Source organism: Cricetulus griseus, chromosome 4 (genome assembly GCF_003668045.3).
Source record: "Cricetulus griseus strain 17A/GY chromosome 4, alternate assembly CriGri-PICRH-1.0, whole genome shotgun sequence".
Classification (NCBI taxonomy): domain Eukaryota; kingdom Metazoa; phylum Chordata; class Mammalia; order Rodentia; family Cricetidae; genus Cricetulus; species Cricetulus griseus.
This window is the reverse complement of record NC_048597.1, coordinates 212,195,607-212,208,926: the sequence shown is the minus strand read 5'-3', so window position 1 is coordinate 212,208,926 and position 13,320 is coordinate 212,195,607. Positions and strand designations below refer to the sequence as shown.

At 44.4% G+C, this 13,320-nt stretch overlaps 1 long non-coding RNA gene across 1 annotated transcript in view; it reads left to right on the top strand.

The window, feature by feature from the left end:
• The window catches only part of LOC113833589, a 59,526-nt gene extending 46,606 nt beyond the window's left edge, over positions 1 to 12,920 (top strand). Inside the window, exon 4 of the long non-coding RNA XR_003485159.2 lies at positions 12,855 to 12,920. This is a non-coding gene — a long non-coding RNA (uncharacterized LOC113833589). The remainder of the gene's footprint in view (positions 1 to 12,854) is intronic.
• The last annotated feature ends 400 nt before the right edge of the window (positions 12,921 to 13,320 follow it).

The window sequence follows — 13,320 nt, the reverse complement described above, 5'->3', positions numbered from 1 at the left end:
CCTGAGCACAATGCCACACTTGGTCTCTAGTAATAGGTTAGGCTCATATGGGTATCACCTGCATGCACCCAATCTCTGTTAGCAATTGTCCTAGTCAGTGTTCTGTTGCTGTGAAGAGATGGCATAACCATGGCAACTCTTATAAAAAGGAAGCATTTAATTGGGGCTGGCTTACAGTTTTAGAGCTTTAGTCTGTTGTCACCATGGTGGGAAGCATGGCTGAGCACTGTCAGATGTGGTACTGGAGGAGCTGAGAGTTCCACACTGGGCCTGGCTTGAGATTTTGAAACCCCAAAGCCAAGCCCTAGTGACATACTTCCTCCAATAAGGCCACACCTATTCCAGCAAGGCCACTCCTCCTAATCCCTATCAAGTAGCCAAGTTATCGCCACTCCCCAAACATTCAGATCTATGAGCCTAATGGGGGGGAGGCTGTTCTTATTCAAACCACCACAGCAGTAGACTAGACTTATTCTCCTAATTGATCCCTCTGACTCTGGAAGGCTGGTGGAGAATGAGGTCTATCAGTAGGAGGCTGAAATCAGGAGGTTCTGAGAAGGATCCCATGGAGCATCAAGAAGGAAGGGGATGTAGCTTAAGATGGTCTCCTTTCACGGGTCTCTTGCTGATTTGTTTTTAATGGCAGACTTCAGTGAAAATGTGTTTCCTGTAACCTCTCACCAGTCTGTGTGGCAGATGCAACGACTGGCACCCCAACTCCCACACCAGCCTCCACTCTTCCTAGCCTAAGTATGTAAAACAGGCTGAAAGGCACAAGCCTTACAGCCCAAGGAGACCTGACCCAGTTCAGGATAAGGCAGCACACGCCCCAGAGCCTCTCCCCTGCTTTCCCTTTTTGAGTACCTTGGTAGGACAAGATGGCCGTAGCTGTCATTTTGTGGTCCGGAGACAAAGGCTAACAAACACCCTGTACCCCACTCCCCTACTCCCAGGAACTTGGTCCCAACATTGGTGAACCAGTGAACTGATTCTAGCCCAGCCCAGTCTTCAGACTTCTGGTCTTGTAGCAAAACATAAGCCCCTCTTGGTGTAAGGCTCTGAAACGACAGACTCTTGTCGTTTGCTGCCAAAATATTTTTTTATTATTTTATTTTTTTATTAGAAAGAAAATTATTTTACATGTCAAACCCAGGTTCCCTCTCCCTCCCCTCCTCCTCTTTCCCCCAACTAACGCCCTTCCTATCCAATATCCTTTCTGCTCCATAGGGAGGGCAAGGCCTTCCACAGGGGGTCTTTAAAGTCTGTTGATTCCTTTGGGATAGGGCCTAGGCCAACCCCCTGTGTCTAGGCTCAGGGAGCATCCCTCTATGTGGGATGGGCTCTTTCAGTCCATTCCTATGGTTAGCGATAGTACTGATCCACTACAAGAGGCCCCATAGATTTCCAAGGCCTCCTCACTGACACCCACATTCAGGGGGTCTGAATCAGTCCCATGCTGGTTTCCCAGCTATCAGTGTAGGGACCAAGAGTTCTCCCTTGTTCAGGTCAGCTGTTTCTGTGGGCTTCACCAGCCTGGTCTGGACCCCTTTGCTCATCACTTGTTCTTCTCTGCAACTGGATTTCAGTTGAGTTCAAGGTTTAGCTGTGGTGTCTGCTTTTACTTCCACCAGCTGCTGGATGAAGGCTATAGGATGGCATATGAATTAGTCATCAATCTCATTATCAGGGGAGGGCATTTAAGGTAGCCTCTCCTCTGTTGCTTAGATTGTTAGTTGGTGTCATCTTTGTAGCTCTCCAGACATTTCCCTAGCGCCTGATTTCTCTTTGAATTTATAATGTCTCCCTCTATTATATTATCTCTTATCTTGCTCTCTTCTGTTCTTCCCCCAGCTCAACCTCCCTGTCCCATCATGTCCTCCTCATCCCTCCTCTTCTCCCCTTCTCATTCTCCTAGCTCCCTCCCCCTCCCCCATGCTCCCAATTTTCTCAGGAGATCTTGTCCCTTTCCCCTTCTCCAGGGGACCATGTATGTCTCTCTTAGGTTCTCCTTGTTTACCAGCCTCTCTGGCAGCCTGGGCTTCAGGCTGGCAATCCTTTACTCTATGTCTAAAATCCACATATGAGTGAGTACATACAATGCCTGTCTTTTTGTGACTGGGTTACCTTGCTCAGAATGGTTTCTTCTAGTTCCATCCATTTGCCTGCTGTGTAAATGTACCACATTATCTCTACCCATTCTTCAGTTGAGGGACATCTAGGTTGTTTCCAGGTTCTGGCTATTACAAATAATGCTGCTATGAACATCGTTGAACAGATGCCCTTGTTGTAGGATCGTACTTCTTTTGGGTATATGCCTAAGAGTGGAATTGCTGAATCTTGTGGAAGACAGATTCCCATTTTCCTGAGGAATCGCCATACAGATTTCCAAAGTGGCTGTACGAGTTGGCACTCCCACCAGCAGTGGAGGAGTGTTCCCCTTTTTCCACAAGCTCTCCAGTATAAACTGTCATTGTTGTTTTTGATTTTAGCCATTCTGACAGGTGTAAGATGGTATCTCAGAGTTGTTTTGATTTGCATTTCCCTGATGGCTAAGGATGTTGAGCACTTTTTTATGTGTCTTTTAGCCATTTTAGATTCCTCTATTGAGAATTGTCTATTTAGTTCTATACCCCACTTTTTAATTGGATTATTTGGTGTTTTGGAGACTAGCTTCTTGAGTTCTTTGTAAATTTTTGGAGATCAGCCCTCTGTCAGATGTGGGGTTGGTGAATATCTTTTCCCAATCTGTGGGCTGTTGTTTGGTCTTGTTGACTGTGTCCTTGGCCTTACAGAAGCTTCTCAGTTTCAGGAGGTCTCATTTATTAATTGTGGATCTCGGTGTCTGTGCTATTGGTGCTATGTTCAGGAATCGGTCTCCTGTACCAATTGGTTCAAGGGTATTTCCTACTTTCTCTTCTAATAAGTTCAGTGTGGTTGGGTTTATGCTGAGGTCTTTGATCCATTTGGACTTAAGTTTTGTGCATGGCGATAGACATGGATCTATCTAAAGTCTTTTACAAGCAAAAGCAGCTCACCCCTGCACACTCTGCACTCTGCACTGCCTGGGGGCAGAATAGCCCAGCAATCTCAGCAGAGTCAGGGTCCCTTGGTCCTCAGGGACCATTTCTAACAAAACATTTCTTACCCAATGACTCATCTTTTTAAACTTTTCTCTTCTTGATAAAGGCAGATGAACCAGCTATATTTAATAAACAGAAAAAAATCTCATCAAGTACTAAAACAAAATTTTAAAACAGGGAATCACAGGAGAGAGAGGAAAAGCCTTTGAAAAAGTACAAAAGAGTTAGTGTATATTGAAGTGTTTGTTATCCATTGCAAATCAATACTGTAAATGAAGTTCTTAGTAGGTCTAAGTAATAAAAACCCAGAGTCAGATATAGAAGAAAATGCTGAAAGATCAGAGAGAAGGAGCAAGCCAAAGCCACACCTTACCTCCTTAGTGTCTCAGCAGACAAGAGAGGGAGTTCCTGTTTCTGCCTGCTTATGTTCCCACCCAGCTATCCCGCTTCCTGTGTGTCTGTCTGTACAGACCTCCAGACCTCTATGGTTAGCTAGGCAAGCTCCATTCTCTGACCTTCAGACAAGCTTTATTTGCACAAGCAAGATATCACCACACAATACAGTGTTAATGAAGAAACGACAACTACTTGATTGAAAGGAACACAGTGCAGAGCCCAGCCCAGACAGAACTGTAAAACAGTTAGTTACTACTCCAGGGCATTTCTGTAGAGACACAGAAGGAGTATCCAAGAAACCAGATTACCTCTTCTATCTAACAGCAGTGGTTCTCAACCTTCCTAATGCTGAGACCCTTAATACAGTTCCTAATGCTGTGGTGACCCCAATCATAAAATCATTTCATTGCTACCTCATAACTGTAATTTGCTATTGTTGTGGATCATAATACAAGTATCTGATATATAAAATATATACTATGTGAGCCTTGTGGGTTGCAGCCCACGGGCTGAGAAGTGAGATTTACTTAGCCTGAGATAAAATTTATTCAGCAGATTGTGGAGATAGCTCAGCCAGTAACAGAGCTTGCTTTGCAAGCCACAGGATCTGAGTTTGATCCTTCAAATTCATGTTAAGAAATTGAGCAGGCATGGTAGCATGTACCTACCATCTCAGGGTTGGGGAGGTGGAACCGGAGGGTTCCTGAGACTCACTGGCCAGTGAACTCCATGCCAGGAAGAAACCCTGTTTCAAAAAACATGATATGCTGGGTGATGGTGGCACACGCCTTTATCCTCAGCACTTGGGAGGCAGAGGCAAGCAGAACTCTGTGAGTTCAAGGCCAGTCTGGTCTATAGAGCTAGTTCCAGGACAATGGGGGCTGTTACACAGAGAAACCCTGTCTCAAAAAACAAAACAAAAAAACATGGTGCATAGCACCTAAGGACTGATACCTGAGGCTAGCCTTTGGCCTCTATATGCAGGAACATAACACATGCAAAAATAAAAGCAAAAATCTTCTAAAAATTAATCCTAGCGAATATTTAAAAGCAAATTCCGTTTGATTCTTTCTTTACCAGGTGACATTTCTTGAATTCCAGGTCACCTTGCTGACTCTCTTTGTAATCCTGAAGTTGTAGGGAAATTTGTTTGCTGACAGATAAGCCTGTGTGTCAATGCCCTCCAGTTCCACCTTGTCTACCCTGGAGTCATTTCCATAGCCCCCCCCCTCTCTGCCTTGACTCCTGTTCTAGGGTGCACCCTTCCTCTGCTTCCTCACTTGTCTTCTCCCGTAGTCTCCTTCCCCTAACTGTGATCCATGTCAGGTTATCCCTGCTCAGACTCTCCAGCAGATTTCCCAGTTCATAGGGTACCTTGTTTCGACCACAGCTCATGTTCTATGGGTTGTGCCTGGACCAATCCCCTGTGAGGACTCCCCTGTCTCCATATCTTGGCACAACTGAGTACATTTAGCCAAATGTCCTCTTCTCAAGCAGGTTTTCCTGGCCACTCTTGCCAGACGCTATATCACTTGATTTGCTTTTAAAGTTTCCTTCAGATATTTATCAGTTATATATTTTTTTATTCATTAACTCATAATTTTTTTGAAGAAGTCTGGCCACATAGTCCAGGCTAGCCTAATACTTGCTATGTAGTCCAAGTTACCCTTGAACTTGCAATCCTCTTGCCTCAGCATTCTGAGTATTGGAATTACAGGTGTGCCTCCACACCTGTCCAGTTTTCTTACTTTCTTCTCGTTCATCTTCCTTTGTCTAGATCTCCATGAAAGGATGGCTCTTATATAAAGGATGACATTTGTCCTTGGTCTGTAAGAAGATCAGTTTAGCTGAGTGGAAAGATCTGTTGCAGGGTATCTCTGATTTCCCAGAATAATCTAGGGTATTCTATATAACTAACAGTATCCCCTTAATTCTTCAAGTTATGGTAGGTCAAGATAGGCCAGATGGACACTTTGGTGTCTAGTTTTAAATATCAACTTGTTAAAACCTAGAATCACGTGGGTAGAGAATTCAGGTCAGGTTGGTCTGTGGGCATATCTATGGGTGATTGTCTTCACTGTTAATTGATGTAGGAAGACCCAGACCATCATGGGTATCACCATTCCCCAGTCAGGGTTCCTGAATTATTTAAGAGAGGAGAGAACTAGATGAAAGTAAGCAGACAGCATGGGTGCATTTGTCTCTCTCTGGTCTTGACCATGGACATGATGCTTGATTTCTCTACAATAATGGACTGTAGCCTAGAGTGATAAGCCAAAGAAAGCCCTTTCTTTACGAAGCAGCTCTTGGTCATGTCATTCCATCACAGCAATCGAATTGGAACTAGGACAGTCAGTCACCTTGCCTGTGAGTCAGAGAAGCCAGTGCACTTGTGAAGATGTTCTCTGACCATTTGAGGAAGGTTTGGAGTCCATTGTGGTGGAATGGAAGTGGGGAACTCAGTGGAGTTACAGATGCTGCACTCTGCTAGTTATTACATGCCTTGTGAGTCCTGCTGAGGCAGGAGTTAGCTCCCCACAGTCAGGAAGGACAAGGACCCATGGTAACAAGTCAGTAATGTAGCAACAGAACAAAGAGAATGCAGTTTTATTAATAGCCAGCAAAGCAAGTCAAGGTTGGCAACCAGCAACATGTACAAGGCCAGTAGCAAACAAAACAACTGAAAATGGACAGGGTGGGGCTCCAATGGCCAATCCTGCCCTCTAATGGGCAAACAGTGCAGAGTCATCTCTCCTGTTGGGCCACAGGGGCATGAACAGTGTCAGCCTCCCCTCCACTGGCTTGGCTCCACATGCACCCAGAAAATTAACAAATCTCAACAGAAATTACTTCTGTATCCGACTGTCCAGTGGTAGCTCTCCCTTGGGACTTGTCCCACCCTTTGGGGACTTTCTCACTTTTTCTTAATTTTCCTTAAGAAATGTGCCTTTGATTTGACACACCCATGTTCACGTTGCATATTCCTCACTGAGTTGAGACAACTGACTGGGCAGACAGTAGCTGGGAGCATGTTTCAGGTGACCACTGGTTGTCCGGACCCTGAGGCCCCGGACTGCGCCCATCTGGGTTGAGAGGCTCCTTCTGTCATTCTGAAAGGTCCGTGTCGATGGCTAGCAGGATTTTGGGCACGATGAGCTCCCACCTTGCATGTTTGTGTAAAGCTTCTTCATTGAGGTCGGGGAACTAGGAACACTTGTGTCTTAAAATTCCTAACTGCGTAAGTTTAAATTTGTACCTACTAACACTAACATTTAAAATGTCAACTTCTCTGTTCTGATAGCCGTTGTGTGACTTTCCCTGTGGAGACATGAACAAATGTCTAAAGGCCTCAGGTAGGGAACCATGACAGATACAATGATTCCACTCAAAGTGTAGCTTAGTGGACCAATGACTTTATCCAAGGCCGTTTCCTGACTGGGGCTCAGCTCAGGTTCACCTCTGACCCATTTCTGAGGAGACAGATGCTGGTCTTTGATCTCCCCCAGGACTATCTTGGTGTCTAACTGCACATTTGGATCTAGATTCGAGCAGGCTCAATGTATCACGTTTTCCCTTCCTTCTTCTCCCTTAGAAAGATCTCAAATTCCATTTTGCCCCATTCTGCATAGATAATTTAAACCTACTCCCTTATTAAAAACTGGAGAAGACCGGGGCCCAGAAAACTTATCTTCATAGGGTGACACATTTGGTCTTGAAAGAGGCAAGAGTCCTCAAGTTCTAAACCATCATTCAGGGCTTTTATTGCCACTAAGCCATTTCTGTCTCATTGATTTTTTTCTGGTGTTTTCAAGCCCTGAGTCACTTTCTCTCTAATATTTTTGGCCCCTTTCCACATTGTCTGGCTGAAATAGGCTCAGCTACGCTGGGCCCTCTATTATTTCCCTCGTAGTGATTTGCAGGGTCAGGGCCCAAACTACTCATTAGATCAGCAGCTGTTTGGAAAGCCCCATCACTCTTCCCTGTCATCACTGAGAATCAGGAGCCTGTGCTGTGCATGTCGGTTGCTCTAGAATGTGCTTTCCTGCCTCTCTGTGGCCCAGTCCCTCTGGAGGATACTTAAGGGAGCCTTAGGGTTTGATGGGTGCGTCTCCATCAGTGGTTCCTCTGGGTTCTTCACTGGCTCCCATCTTGTGTTTCTGGTTCTGTTTCATCGTAAGTATTTGTCACATGATCAGCCAGCAGCTTCTCTGGTGAGGGCATCTGTGGGTGCTGTGAGATGAGGGTCTCTTCCTGCCCCTCCTTCCTTCAATGTTGGGTACACTTCGACGGGGACCACCTCTCCCAACTGTCTTCCAGCAGTCACAGCGTCAGCTGTGGAAAGCTTGGGACTCCTGGGGACCATCTGCTCTTTCTCTCCTTATTGGGCCTCAAGTAACAGTGTGTGCTGTCACCTTCCAGGCGTACTGTGTGATTTGTTAAAGACGAGTGAGAGGAATTTAGAACATCCTCTTCTGTCCCAAGTATGCCCACATTCAATCCAGTCTCCATGTCTCTGTGTGCTTAAAACATTCTATACTGGCTGCCTGGGACTAAATATGGACTGTCTTTCTTCACAGTTCTGCAGTGTTTCTCCAATTGCCTCACCTCCCCCTTTCTACTCCACATGCCCTGTTGTCTCTGCCCCCCTCCCAGTTTAATGCTCATGCTGACTGAGGAGAAGCTTCCTGTGAAAACATAAACATGCTCATTTATTTGGTTCAAAGTACCTGTCCTACTAACACTTAGTATAGTTCCTCACTGTGGCTCAGGCCGAGCACTGGGACTTCCTGTACATTTTCTCAATTAATTTTCACAGGGACGATTGCTACAGATGGGGAAACTGAGGCTAAAAGTGGTAGGAGAGATTGCTGATTAAATCATTTCTAGCCAAACAGTGTGGCTCAGAATTTAAACTCAAGACTCTCAAGCCATATCCTGGCTCTAATTCTTCCAACCTTCGAACCTACCTGGAAGACAATCTGAAATTTCTGACTGCCTCCTTGTTTTTTTTTTTTTTTTTTTTTTTTTTTTTTTTTTTGGAGCCTTTTTGTTGCTCTAAGGAGCTGGCAGTAATGCAGACAGCAGGGGCGCAACCTAAACACACACAGAGAGGGCAGCCAGCAACAGTAAGAAGAAATGCATAGTTACACAAAACTCTGTAGGCAGAGGGCATTTTATATCTCAGGGAATAACAGAGGTATTACGTCATGAAATGCAACACAGCAGACAGCCACAGGGAGAATCACTTTGAATATCTTAGCTTCACACTCTGTTGTAGGCAAGGGTGCATAGTAAATGCATTGTTATCTCTTCTTTGAGTTGGTGTATGCCATATTGCAGTAAAGGCACAATAAATTTCTCCTGGATACAATATCCCAGCCATCGGCCATCTCCAAAAATGGTTTCCTGGGATGGGGAGATGACCCAGAGATCAAGAGCACTGGCTGCTCTGCTAGAAGACCTAGGTTCTAGTCACAGTTGTCGGCAGCTATAGTTGCAGAGGATCCCATGCAAACACACAGTGCAGAGATGTACCTGCAGGCAAGGCATTCAGAAAAATGAAACGAATAAATCTTTTTTTAAAGTAATGTTAAAATGAAAAAAATATGGCTTATTATCAGATCTGGTGGCACATGCCGATAATCCTTGTGTTGAGGAGGCTGAGCCAGGAGGACCAAGAGTTTGACTCTAGTGAGATATTGTCTGAAATAAAAGGAAAAGCTTAGATTCTGGACCAGAATTATGGCCAGCAGCTGAGAAACTGGTTCAAAATACAAACAAGTCCAGCCCATCTGTGGTCTCTCAGGAGCTTTTGCAGTTAGGCTTATGATTCATCTCCTACTTATATTTCCCCACATATTTGGTTGTACTGTCTTGAATTATCTTATTTCTGTTGTCCAAAATCAATTTGAATTTGAGTACGTAGTCTGTTTCTGGACTCTCTGACCTGTTTCATTGATCTAGTTCTCTGCCCACTGGCATCACATGTCTGGATCACTTGAGCTAGTCAATGAAGTCTCGCCTGCATCATTGTCTTTCCTTTTGGTGGTGCTCCTGCCTGAACCTAGATCCCTGTGCATCTCAGATATGTGCTCTGCCACCTTGGTCTATGTACCCAGCCCTGAAGTCTCTCTATTCTAGCAGAGATGTGGCTCCTCCTGCCAACACTGAAAAACTTGACTATGTACAGTAAATCACTGTTAGACCTGCCTTTTAGATCTCCTGGGCTCTTACCCTAAACATGAAGCCTAGTTTTCTAGTTAACAACCAGAGGGAAATCTAGAGTCTTTTCCACAACAAAACAATTTTATCCTCTCTGATACCTGTTTCAATTCCCTCAGCAACTGTCTAAGGCTTATTATCCCATATGAAGGGAAGTCAAGGCAGGAACTTGCAGAAGCATGGAGGAATTTTGCTTACTGGCTTGCTCTCCATGGCTTGCTCAACCTGCTTTCTTATTGCTTGGGGGAGATACCACCCACAGTGGGCTGGGTCCTTCCATATTGATCACCAATTAAAAAAATGCTCTATAGACTTGCCTGTAGGCAATTTGCTGTAGGTACTTTTTCAATTGACTTTCCCTCTTCCCAGATGACCCTAGCCTGTGTTAAGTTAGTTTGAAAAACTAGCCAACACAGTCCCTAACATCTGCTCCCATCTCACCCTTTGTCTGTTGGCCCTGAGGAATAGATGACACTACCAAATAAAGAGCCAGGTGAATGAGCCAAAGCACATGGGTTTCCTTCCTCTTGAGGGTTAGGACCCTGCACTGCCTGTTTCAGCATCTCAGAACTGTGGTATCATGTTTGGTCCAGTTTGAGTCTTTCATATACATGTGTACATATAGAATATATACACACATACAAATCCCCTAAAATATATATGTGTGTAGGAAGCATACACATTTTTGTAACTCATATTAGCCTAATCAACACAGTCTGTCATTTCATGTGATAGAAGTTCCCCAATGATCAAAGACCCATTTTTTGTCTTTCCTCACTATCATGCCATTGTATGTAGGTGTGTGTGTGTGTGTGTGTGTGTGTGTGTGTGTGTGTGTGTTCAAATGCCATTTGATACCTTGTTTTTATAAGGTGGCTGCCACTGTTCCAGGCAACCCATTCTCATATACAGCTTTTTTTTTTTTTTTTTTTTGGCAGCTAGACTAAATACATGGTCTCTCTCCTATATAAATATAATGTAGGAGATACTTGTATCTCCTGCATTCACAGTGGGTCTTCCTTCCTTCCCTCCTTAGACGCATCTTTAAGGAAACCCCTCCCAGACATGCCCAAAGGTGTGTCTCTGAGAGATTCCAAATCCAGGCAAGTTGACAGTAAAGATTAACCATAACTTGGCTGAAACACATTTGCTTCCCTATGAAACAAATTCCAGGACTCCCCTTAGAGATGAAGCATGTCAGTGCGGGCCCTCTCTGGATTAGTTTAATTGAGATGGGAGGATTACCATCTGTGGGCCAGGGTCCTTTACTGCATAAAAGGTGAATATCAGCACTTATCCTCTCTGCCTCTTGACTGTCATGATGTCACCAGCTGCCCAAGCCCCTGACACCAGGCCCTCCCCACTACGATTGAATGAGCCCCTGAACTATGAGCCAAAACAATCCTTTCTTCCCTTAAGTTGTTTGTGGTTGGATATTTTGTCACAGCAATTAATAGCAATTAGATCCTCTTTCTGCACCTCTCCCCTGCAGAAGGAGAGGTGTGTCTTTTTATTTTAATTTTAAAGACTACATTTATTTATTTACTTATTTGTGTGTATGTGTTTGTGTGTCTGTCTATGTCAGAGGACAACTTTCAGGAGTTGGTTCTCTCTCTCCATCTTGTGGAACCTAAGGATAGAACTCAGGGCATCAGACTAGGCCCCCAGTGCCTTTACCTGCTGAGCCATCTCCTGGGTCTCATCACTGTGTCATCCATCCTGGTTCACACCTTCATTCTCCTTATTTACTCTTCCCTCATTCTTTCCATGCTTCCGGTTGCAATTGGTCTCCAGTATCTCTCCATGCCTACTGCACTGTCAGTGCTTCCTCAGGCTGTTTAGTAGCCAATGTGTTTGTGTTGTTCCACTCCTTTGAGTGTCTTTGCTTGCATCCCAACCTGTAGGGAAGGCACAGAGGCTGCACAGAAGCTGCAAACACAGATCCTTATCTATGAACCCGTGAAGACATTACTAAATGGCTACAGCATCATTTTCTACCAAGGCGCCTCAGGCTATTACTCATTTGTTAGTAGTAACTGCTCCAGGCAGGATGATTAGTCAATTCAACGGAATCTGATTCCTTCTCTAGCTAATTCTGTGACCTAGTTCAAAATCAAAGCTTAATGCTTTGCTCACTTGCAGGGAATTTTGAGAGTAGATCGCAAAGTTGGTTCCCACCAAGGGCTGCTTTCATTCAGAGAGGCTGGGAAGGGAGCCTAGCAGGGCTGTTGTTGCTGCATAGGGAGAGACTGACCACACAGGGAGAAGCTGCTAGGGATATCAACGCATTCTTACCAAAGTGAGGCAGGCTGCACACCTATTTTATTTTCTTCTCATGAAACCCACTGGGAGACCTTGTTATTTCCGTGGTTTAGAATTTAAGCCAGAAAAAAGGCTGTACCAACTATCTACAAGGGCACGCTCTGGAGTCTCTTGGGTCAAGAGGAGGAAAGAGAATGTTTCCACATGTCACAAACCATTTCATGACTGTGAGGAAGTACTCATCAGACATGGCTGAAGTCTCTCCCCAGGGAATAGCAGGTGTCTCCAACAAATAGCCATGCCAAAGTCACATAGATGTAAGTCTAATGTCCCAAAGTCCAAGAGGGAAATGACAGAGACAACATGTCTTCTCTGAACATAAGGTCAGAGTCACCGTTAATTTCTCTGCTAACATTCTTGGGCTGTGCTATCCAACACAATAGCCACCAGTCAACATGAAACTGAATTAAAATGAAATGAAACTCAAAATTTAGTTCTTCAGTCATGTTAGCCATGTTTCAAGTGCTCTACTAGCTATGTGTATGGTTGAGTGGCTGCCATATTGTATGTACAGTATAACACTGCAGTAGACTTGTGTCTGAGCCACGGTGTTTCAGGCAGTGCTGTCAGCATTTCCTGTCTGTGGTGTATTCAGAGCCAAGGCTGCAGAACCATCTAGGTGTAACTTGGCTGAGTGGTACAGAAGCACCTTGGACTGGTTGCCTGCTTGATTTTGAATTAATTTTTGGTCATTGTGTGCCAACCATGTGACCACACCCACATTCAGTTATGTGACCCCCACCTGGTCATTGCAGCCCACAGATTAAGAGGCTCTGATTCACATCATACAACTTTTCTATTTCTCTCAGCCAAATAAATGCTCTTTTCTTTAAGGCCTTTTGTTTAATGCGCCATCTGAGGAAAACATCAAGGGACTATTTATCTGTTATAGTTGGAGGTAAGCAAGAGTCTGCTGCTTATTTTCTATTGTTTCTTTTCGGTGGCTGGTATCTTCCCAATGAGTTATTTCTGCATGCCTTTGCATGGTTGTGTGAATTTAAATTGCCTTGATATAGAAGAGGTAGAGAACTCAGTCATTCAAGAAGGGGACGACTGGGAAATGATGCACGGTAACGCTCCTAACTGTGCTGTGACATTTTTTATTCTTACTCTTCTCCCACCTTAAATAAGAGCTTGTGTGCACCAAAAATAGACCACACAGTTCAGTGCGGCTAAAGCTTCCACAAGATTTTGAATAAGGTTCATTTGAAATGTCTTAAGATAGATTATGGTGGCTAGCCAATGTAAAGTTTAATCTTCATTTCAACTGGAAGCTGTGTGTTTGCCTCATAGGAATACT